Source organism: Podarcis cretensis (genome assembly GCF_951804945.1).
Source record: "Podarcis cretensis genome assembly, chromosome: 3".
NCBI classification, from domain to species: Eukaryota; Metazoa; Chordata; class Lepidosauria; order Squamata; family Lacertidae; genus Podarcis; species Podarcis cretensis.
The window spans coordinates 63,588,324-63,598,637 of NC_137172.1; the positions used below are offsets into that span (position 1 = coordinate 63,588,324).

The 10,314-nt window shown below is 41.7% G+C and overlaps 1 protein-coding gene across 1 annotated transcript in view; it reads right to left on the reverse strand.

Annotated features, from left to right (window-relative positions):
• SLC35D3 (solute carrier family 35 member D3) overlaps positions 1-10,314 on the reverse strand; it is a 231,550-nt gene that overhangs the window by 119,338 nt on the left and 101,898 nt on the right. The gene's annotated exons all lie outside the window — the stretch shown is intronic.

Consider the following 10,314-nt stretch of genomic DNA (forward strand, 5'->3'; position numbering starts at 1 on the left):
TCCATTTGATTTAAATCCTTTACTTTCTTTCATTAAAACTTTTCAGATACCAGAAAAAGCAAATAATAATAATAATAAATTCACATGCATCAAATTAAGCACGCCTTGCTTGGGCAACTGGAAAAAAAGTATAAAGGGAAAACAATGCAAAAACAGCTTGTTGTGCAAAATTTATTTGTATGCACTCACAAACCAAAAATATACTATACATCTCTGGGAGGGGCTGTAGTTCAATGGTAGAGCTTCAGCTTGACAGGCAGAAGTTCCCAGGTTCAGTCCTCAGAATATCCAGTAGGATGGGAAAGTCTTACTGCCTTAAACCCCAGCGGGCTGCTGTAGGTCAGTGCAGACAATACTAAGCTAGATAGGCCATTGATCTGACTCAACATACAGCAGCTTCCTGTATTCCTATGGGAGAAATTCAAAATGGCTTGTAATCTACTAAGTCCTACTCAGGGTAGACACATTGATTTCTGTGGGTCTATTATCACCAAAATGTACTGCCAAGCATTATGTCTGAATTGTCTTTCATTTTGTCAGTTCCACCATTAGGGTTTTTTTTAAAATAGCCATTAAATGTTCCTTTGAATGATGTTACTGCAATCATTTTTCAGTTTAAATTTATACACAAAGTTCATGGCTCATCAACATCAGAACATTCAGTCTTCTGTATAGCTTTTCAGTACAGTTCAACACTAGTTTAAGGATAATTGCATAAACATCACAAAAAGTTGAAATTTTATTTAGGGTGCTAGTTATCCCACAGGCTGCCAATTAAAAAAAAAGTATTTTAAAGGCATTTCACATTGCAGAAAAGAGCAGGGTTGCTTAACATTATATATTAGTTCAAAATAGTACTCCAGTAGGTCACAAAAGTGGCTGGATGTAATTTTCTTCCCAATTTAAGATTCAATGGAATATAAATATACAGTTATATTTAGAAAAGTGCAACTCGAGATCTTAATGTCAACATCAGAATGCATTTGTTTAAAATGCAAGTAACATGGTTGAATGCAGTAACATGGTATAGATTATATTTTATTTTAACATGGCAGAATGAAAAGTGAAAGAAAAAACAGCAAGCAGAGTACTGGAAGTATTATTTTTTTGCATAGGGAAAATTTCTCATGAACTCATCAAGTATTATATTGCTCACTGCCTATATTTAAGATAGAAACAAAAGAAAGAAACATAGAGGGCTTCGCTTTTGAAATCATCAAAGCCAGGCTGATCAAAGTGCACACATAACAGTTTACTCATTTTCTTACAGTGTTCTTGACCAGAACATATAGCAAATACTTGATTTACTATACAGTATGTGATCTTCCCATCCTGCAATAAAAACTATTATAATATCCATTTATTTATATTCTATCAACACCAATAACTATTACTGACAAAATGCAGAGCTAAAACTATTCAATCAGTCTGGTAGCTCCACAATGCTTCAACTAACTCTGTTTCAAATCTATATTTTGTTTCAGACATCTCAGGGTAGGGCATGCTTCTACAACTTTTGGAGTAGATACGTTAGGGCTTTTGCAAACACTCTTTTCGTTGTATAATTAATGTACAGTTGCTACTTGATTAACTGAGTAATTTGGGAGGGGAAATTCAAAAGTCTTTTTCTCAAGGAAGCGTTTTGTGGTTCAGCAATCACATTTTCCCAGGTCTCAAACAAGAAGAATCTGCCAATGTGAAAAAATGTAGTTTTACTGTTTGGGGTCTACTGTTTGGAGGAATGTGATTATATGGGTGTTATGAGCACTTCCTGGCTAGTGGCACCTACTAACATCACTGTGATAAGCAACATACTTGCGACATCATCCCATTTTATTTTAAATTTGGCTTCTTTCGAGGCTGCAAACACTCCACTGCACCATTCCGATGCAGGAGCAGTCAGGCAATGTTTTATAAAGGAAAAACAAAGCCTGAAAAAGTTATTCCTGCTCTTGCAGCCTGCCCTAACTTTTCAATGAATGGACGGATGTTCCCTCCTCTGGAAATAGCTCTAGGATCTGTGCTCTCCATCTCCAGCACTGTAGTGCCTGCTTTGTTGTGTTTTGTTTTGTTTTGTTTTAATAACTGCAAACTGGCAATCTTTTCACAGCACAGATATCAATTCCTCTCCGCATCCCTCGGCAACAAGGTATCCATTTTCTTTGGGGATAGGGGTGTTTAGCCCAGCTGCTGGATCAGGTGAATGTAATCTAATTCGCTATAAGGAGAGTCCTATAACTATATGGTTTTTCGAAGTTTCCTGATATGTGAGAGAAAATGAATTCCACCTGCAATCATATAAAATATATATTTAAAAATTGAACATTAAATCATTGGTCTAGCTATAATATTACTTAAAAAAAAAGTTTAGACAGCTGCTCTGGAAGACATCAGAGTCTACTAGGATTGAGATATGAGATCCAATACAAAGATTTACTCTCATTCTTTATACCCCCAAGTTAAAACTCCTTCTCCCATCTAGCCATGCCTCATGCTTAAAAATTCCATCAAAACACTAAATGCCACATGTAAAACATCACAACAGGAAATACTGCTTTTTATCAGGTACCTTAAGACTTATTATCTAATATTTTTATACTGCACATTTCTGAAAATGAGAATATTGCAAAATGTTTCATATTTGTTATGTTATCAACTGCTTCAACTGAATGATACACCACAAGCAAAGAAATAGCACCACTATTCATGCATCCGATAAGAAAGCCAGTGCCTGGGGGATTTCATCTCTCAACAATAGTGCACACCTCTGCATGTCTACTCAGAAGTAAGCCCACTGAGTTCACCTGGGTTTACTTCCAGGTAAATGGGAATAGCATTACAGCTTTAGATACAGACCCACTTGTTTGGAAGTTAATTCAGTGGGTCTTAATTCTGAGTAGACACATAAAGAATTTGAGCTGAAAAGCAGATAATTTCTATGATGCCACGCCATTACTCATAATTTGCCTGACTTGCAAATTGATTTCCAAAATAATAAAATCTATCAAGATAACCAAATCACAGTATCAAAAATAAGCAGTAATTCCATATTATGATATATATTGATAACAAGAAAGCAGCATATGACCTTCAAATTCCCATAAAAGCCTGCCAAAATAATTAAAAATAGCCTTACAGTTTTGGGGGTTTTTTGAGGGGGGGGGGAGATAAGTACCAACTAATGTGGCTTGGTTTCATTACTAATCATAAAATATGAGTGTTTCTCTTTTCTGTGTAATTTCCAGTTAAACATTTCATGACATCAAATGAATGTATGCAGATTTGTAGACATTATCAGCATGGAGACCATACTTTTTTTGGCAAGGTCTTCATATTATGCATTACAGATAGCTGGTGAAAAGTCAGACTCGAGCTGGTTGCTGTGTTAGAGTGACTCCAAGTGGATTTCCTAAGTAAGTACAGTACCTTAGAAAACGAACAGATTTACAAAGTAAACCTCAACCCAACAAAAAAATGATTATATGATTTAACTTATATTCAGAAATCCTCTCTGTATGCTTGTAGACACTCTGATAGGGTGAGGGCAATCTGCATATGGAAACAAGATTTGATCCTGCGCGCACACACACACACACACACACACAAGATGCTGCTTGGTAATAGTGAACTCATTCGCTGTGGGTCCTTCTCTAGCTAAAATGACACTACTTATGCACAGGGGAGGCAACAGTAGGTTTGGAGAAACCATCCCCAAGTACACAAAAAGAACGTTTAGGAAAGCAACCTCTAAATGCGGCAAGGATCCATCCAACAGCTCAGTGAGGTCTAGGCTTGCCCAGTGACTGCAAAATGCTGAGAGATGGAATTGGGAGAACTGAGGAGATGGGAAATGGAGTGGAATATCCTAAGAAAGGGTATGGCTGGCTGGCAGGAACCCTGCTTGAACAGGAACACTCCACACTGCAATATTTTGTTTTGGGTCCAACTTCTAAGAAGTAGCTGTCTTTTTAATGTTAATTGTCTATCCTTAAACTTATTTTATTGCTAGTTTTGTATTATCTTGCTGGGCTATTTGGGTGGGCCCACACTTGGTACTTGGGGGCTGCACAGGCAATGCCTCTTGATGGATCAGGGCCAAACATGCATCAACAAAGAGCCGTCTTGAAAGCACCAAGCACATTCATATTTGAGAGTGGTGTAACTAATTCCAGACACCTTATTTCCTCTATGCCTTTCACAAAATTGGCAGTGGCTTGAAGCCTGGCAGTCCATTTTGGCAGGGAAATCTTCCACTGAGCAGTTTGCACACAAATTGCTAGTGTACATGACAGTATGATAATCCTCCCTGCTCTCCTTATGGAGAGACACATGGGGATTTGCATTAATTAACTGCCCCTGAATGGTTCTGCCTGTGGAGCTCAGTACACTGGGGAACCGATTGCAACATTTAGGACTCCCCCAGACATCCTATTTGTTATGCATTCATGATTATTTGTGCTCATGATGGTATTGGAGCGGTTATACACGATCCCACTTTCAATACTGTTTGCCCCTGCAAAAGCTTCTGGCCTGCTTTGTCACCAGCTGGTGTATGCCAACTTCCTGCTGAAATCCTGTAACTTTTCATGCCACAAATGTATTTATTTACGTACTTCAGCAATTTGTATACTGCTTGATCACAGTCATCTCTAAGTGGTCTCTAAATGTCCCAGGAAACTGTTCGTGTTCCACTTTTCATGCACTAGCACAATAGTAATACTACAGCAATACTGGGGAAGCATTGAAGAACAGCTAATAATGGGGTGATGTGTGGCTGGTCCAGTATAAGTCCACCACATGTGTGCCACTTGCTTTTTGCCACCCTAGCTTACTGTGAACATTACATTTTAAAAAGCCACTGGTTTCAAGCTTGGCAGCCCAGTTCACCCATCCCTAAGGCCAACTTTGATTGAACTAGTGTTCTGTAGCCCCCTAGTACCTGTGCTCTAGGGTTCTGCATGACACTCTTTTGTCCACAATGCAATTTAACATCTATATCAAGCCAATGTGAGAAGTGGTTAGGGATTTAGGAGTATGGTGTTAATGCTAGGCTGGTGACATGCAGCTCTATTTCTCCCTAACAGCTGCATCAGGTGTGTTGGTGCAAGCCCTGAATCAGTGTCTGAATGCAGTGATGGACTGAATGGGGGTCAATAAATGGAGTGTGAATCCTGGGAAGATGGAGGTTCTGTGAGTAGGTGGTTCCCATGTCTGGAAGATCTGCGATTGCCTGATCTGGATGGGGTTAAATTTCTTCTAAAGGAACAGGTGTGTAGCTTGGAGATACTCCTGGATACATCTATTTTATTAGACATCCAAGCAACCGGTATGGCTGGAAGTGCCTTTTCCCCGCTTCAGCTGGTGCGTATCAGATAACCTGGCCACTGTACTCCATGCATTGGTAGTCTTGATACTGGATTACTGTAATGCACTATATGTGGGGCTGCCATTGGGACTGGTTCAGAAGCTCTAGCAAGTAGCAAATTCAGTAGCTGACTTCAGTGGTTGATGGGGGTACATGGTACATGGTCAACAGCATGTTACACATCTGCTGAAACATCTTCACTGGTTTACTCATATGGCTCCAGGTCAGATTTAAGGTTCTTGTGCTATTGTACAACTTGGGTCCAGAGTACCTTAAGGACCATTTGAGCCCTAATATCCAAGGCTCAGTCACTGAGGTCATCCAGAGGAGCGTTGTTAGCTTTCTCCCATGTTACAGAAGCCCAAATGGTGATCGTTTAGTGTCACTGGTTCCACACTCTTCCAGCAGAGATTTGGTAGGCATCCTTGCTCATCCTTGCCCTTGAAATTTGGGCTCTCAAATTTCAGTAGACTCCAAAATTTGGCACCACCCCCCCCCCCATCTCTAGCACATCATTCTACATCATAGTTGTGGTGCCCCCCACATCATCCACGCCCAGTGTGGCCAAACTGGTCTTGCTACCCTAAAACTGCTTCTGTCCTTGCTATTGACTCCCGAAGAATATTTTATGCCAACAGGCCTATGCAGCTGTTTAAACCAGGCATAGGTAAACTCGGCCCTCCAGAAGTTTTGGGACTACAACTCCCATCATCCCTGACCACTGGTCCTGTTAGCTAGGGATGATGGGAGTTGTAGTCCCAAGACGTCTGGAGGGCCCAGTTTGCCTATGCTTGGTTTAAACTGTGTTGATTAATCATTTTAATGATTATTTTGTATTGTTTTTATGATATTTAACGTTCTATTATATATATTATTGTTTTATGCCACTTTGATACTATATATGAGTTGATGATATATAAATACTTTTGTAAATAAGTAAATAAATAAATAAAAGGTGTCACCCTCACATTCTTTGTGAAAATGCAAGCAGAAGAATGATAGAGTGAATGTACAAATCAGCCTGAGTCTCACAGAGTTCAGTGGCATCACCCTTGAGCAAGTAATGTGCAAGACAATTCATGAGTCAATGCAGCAGCAACAGGGGCACCACCTGGGGGGCGTGGGTCTGATGGCTTCCAAATTTTCTTTTTTTTAATATTTTTATTAAATTTTCACATTTTATAAAGACAAACATACACACACAAAGACAAAGACAACACTTATAAAATTTCATAACCTTACTTTCCTAACCCCAGTTCTTGACCTCCCCCCATCCCCCCTTCATACATCCTAGCTCAGTTACATTAACTCAGCAAATTCAAATCTCTCATCCATTGCATATTATTACTATATCTATATATATATGTTTTTTTTTGTTTTTTTTTTAAAAAAACCATTTACTTGGCCAGATTTTACTTATCCAATTTTCTTATAAAACATTAAAGCCTTTTCTAAGGTCGTCTCGAGTTCCTTCCACGAATTTCCCTTTAATCTTAAAAATAGGTCATAATAATCAAACACAAAAGTCATAAAGATTTAAAAACAAATTCTCCTTTCCCCCCCCCCAGCCCCGGTTTCTGTCCCTTCCAAATGTCCCCCCATCCATAACAACAGTTTTTAGCCTGGGTTCCTCACATCTGAGGCCTTTAAGTCCTTGTCAGTCTCTCTTTGCCGATCTTGTTGGTAACCCTCCTCATTGGTCCTCAGGTTTCGGGGAAATTTCAGCTCAGTCTCATCAGAATTTCTTCCATCCAAAGTACTTGACACCAGCTGCTGCAGAAGATCAACCAGTCCATACTCAAATAGGAAGCCCCAGTCGTATTTCTTATTTCTTTTAAAATCAGGTATTCCAGATGTTCCAGGGGCTTCCTCCCTCCTCTTTCGCATCTTTCGCAGATTTGTAATCCAAGGGTCTTCTTCTTTGTATTCTAACAATGTAGGCTTGTGGTTGGTAGTCTCCATCTGTACTAGCCCTTGCTCGCTCTCCCCCTGTTCCGAAGTTATCTCTTCTGATTCAGCTGCAGATTTTTCCCCAGTCAAATCCATTGTACCTTCAGCAGAGTCATTTATTTTAGAGTTCAAGGTTATGAGTTGTTTACTCATGACCGTAGTCTGCTCCTCCAGTTTTCCCACAAGAAAAAACATTCTTTCTAGCTCTGCCTGTAGTTTTCCATCTGCAGCCATTGCAATGTTTCAATGTTTCCCCTAGGGGGATTCTAGTTACTTAGTAATCTTTTCCAATAGTCCTTTACTTTGTTATTTCCCTACTTTGTTTCCAACCACTTTAGTTCGAATGTAACAAATTAAGTCCAAAAAGTGTTAAATAATAGAGTTTTTCACTTTCGCTGCCCGTTTGACAGCTCCTTTGACAGCTGTCAAACTCCTCGTTCCTTGTTCTCCAGCTCACATAAAAGGACACCCCCGGGTCTGGGGGGGTTCAAAAAAAAACAAACTTCTAAAAAATCACTCTTACTCTCCAGCACACATCTTCTTCTGTCAAATTCATGCAAATCTTATCTTTTACAGAACACCAAGGAAAGAACTCTCCACCTTAGTTCTCCGATCTTTGCTTTAAATTTTCTGTAGGCAGGGGGGTGCGGACTTCCCTTTAGCACATCCCCCGATCGTGCCGAATTCAAGGATAAACTTTTTAAAGTCCAAATTCCAATCTACTCACGGATTAATTAGAGTCCGAATTTCAGGGAAGAAAGTCAGCGGTCTCCGGCCATGGCTCGCGGCTTCGCTCCACTGCAGTAGCGGTCTACTCACAGCACCACGCCACTCCCCGTACCCTCTCCGCAGCCTTTAAAAAGGCTCTTCGTGGGTCGGGGGGCGCTTTAGGTGCCCGCCGAGTCACCAGGTCCGCAGGCTTCCGCGCCTGCGGTTTCTAAGGGTCCCCGCGTCGCCGTCGCGGTGAGACCCGTTTGCAATGGAGCCGATTCCCTCCGGAGCTCGGAGGGAATCCGCCATTACTCGGATCGCGCTAACCCGGAAGTCCGATGGCTTCCAAATTTTCAAGGGGGCGGGGATGGGCCCCTCAAAATTCCACGGCAGCCCATTGCGTGGCGTGCGCGAGAGACATTATCACATTGAGTGGCATGTGCACATGACGTCAGCACGGCATATAGCGTGGACGGGAGCAAGGCAGTGTTGAGCAGCATAGTTATTCTATCCTGGAGCTGAAGGGACACATTCAGTATCCACCCACTTGCACAATGGAAATACACATGTGCCACAGGACTTTCCATTTCTCTTCTCCTTACACATCATCACATGGACTCAAAATCTACTCTGGATTTTGGGGGACTGCAGGGGGGAAGAGAGGAAGGAGCCACATTGTACGAGCCTATACCCACTCATGCTACATTGAATCTTACTTCAAAATTTAAAATTCTTTATAGTATATTCACAATTTCATACCAAATCATCCTGCTAGGGTCTCCCACTCCAGATGTTGTTGGACTCCAGTTTCGCTTAGCTCCAGTAAATATGGCCAATGGTCGGGGCTAATGGGAGCTGTGGCGTGGAAACATCTGGAGGCCTCCCCCGCAGTAAGGGATGTAATCTGAAATTGGAGTAAGGTAAAGGTACCCCTGCCCGTACGGGCCAGTCGTGTCCGACTCTAAGGTTGTGCGCCCATCTCACTTAAGAGGCCAGGGGCCAGCGCTGTCCGGAGACACTTCCGGGTCACGTGGCCAGTGTGACGAAGCTGCTCTGGCGAGCCAGCACCAGCACAGCACACAGAAACGCCGTTTACCTTCCCGCTATAAAGCGGTACCTATTTATCTACTTGCACTTAAGGGTGCTTTCAAACTGCTAGGTGGGCAGGAGCTGGGACCGAAAGACGGGAGCTCACCCCACCGCGAGGATTCGAACCGCCGACCATGCGATCGGCAAGCCCTAGGCACTGAGGTTTTACCCACAGCGCCACCCGCGTCCCAGAAATTGGAGTAGGCATTTATTATAACTGTTAAAACCACTGGGAAAGTGAAATAGGTGAGGTTAACACTTTTTCACTATGAGGTCAGTATTTCCTGTGCTGCGGTGACTTAGAAAAAAACCAAAGCATTCACTTCAAACAAATGAAGCACCACAGTGTCCTTGGTATGCTCAGTCATTTATGAATTTGTTTATAAGCATAGTTATTTCTACTTCCCTGATAAAAGCATAAATGTACAAAAGTTACTATTGTTTTTGCATATTGCACCAGTAATACAGAGCAGAATTTCATACAGGAAAACATCTTTCAGATCCGGATGGGGAAAATTTCCCAGCCACAGGGTCACATTCCTTTGTTGCTAACTTTCCAGAGTTTATGAGCCAGTAAGGGGACAGGCTCTGGAATTTTTGGCTGTAGAGACCCTGCTCATTGGAGCTATGAGGAAAAACAAGATTTGCAAGTACAGTTGTACTCGGGTTAAGTACTTAATTCGTTCCGGAGGTCCGTTCTTAACCTGAAACTGTTCTTAACCTGAAGCACCACTTTAGCTAATGGGGCCTCCTGCTGCCGCTGCCACTGCGCCGCCAGAGCACGATTTCTGTTCTCATCCTGAAGCAAAGTTCTTAACCTGAGGTAATATTTCTGGGTTAGTGGAGTCTGTAACCTGAAGCGTATGTAACCTGAAGCGTATGTAACCCGAGGTACCAGCTGTACACTGACATAGCAATAAAACCAGGTCACGCAACCCTCTTGTTCTGTTTGAGATAGTACAGTCCCAAGCAACCTCAAGTTCTGCTGGTTCTCACAAGAGAGTTGATGTGAGCAATACGTGAACACTTAAAGCACCTTTTTAATTTCAAGAGTGGTCACAGCACAAGGAGCTATGACATCCCTCCCCTTGATGCTGCAATTAGACTTGACATCATTAAATTTCCCATTGCAGCAAATCCAAACCATTTTTTTAAAGCCTAGCTGTTTCATGAGGGAATTCTTTTTAAAGGGTGGAGCT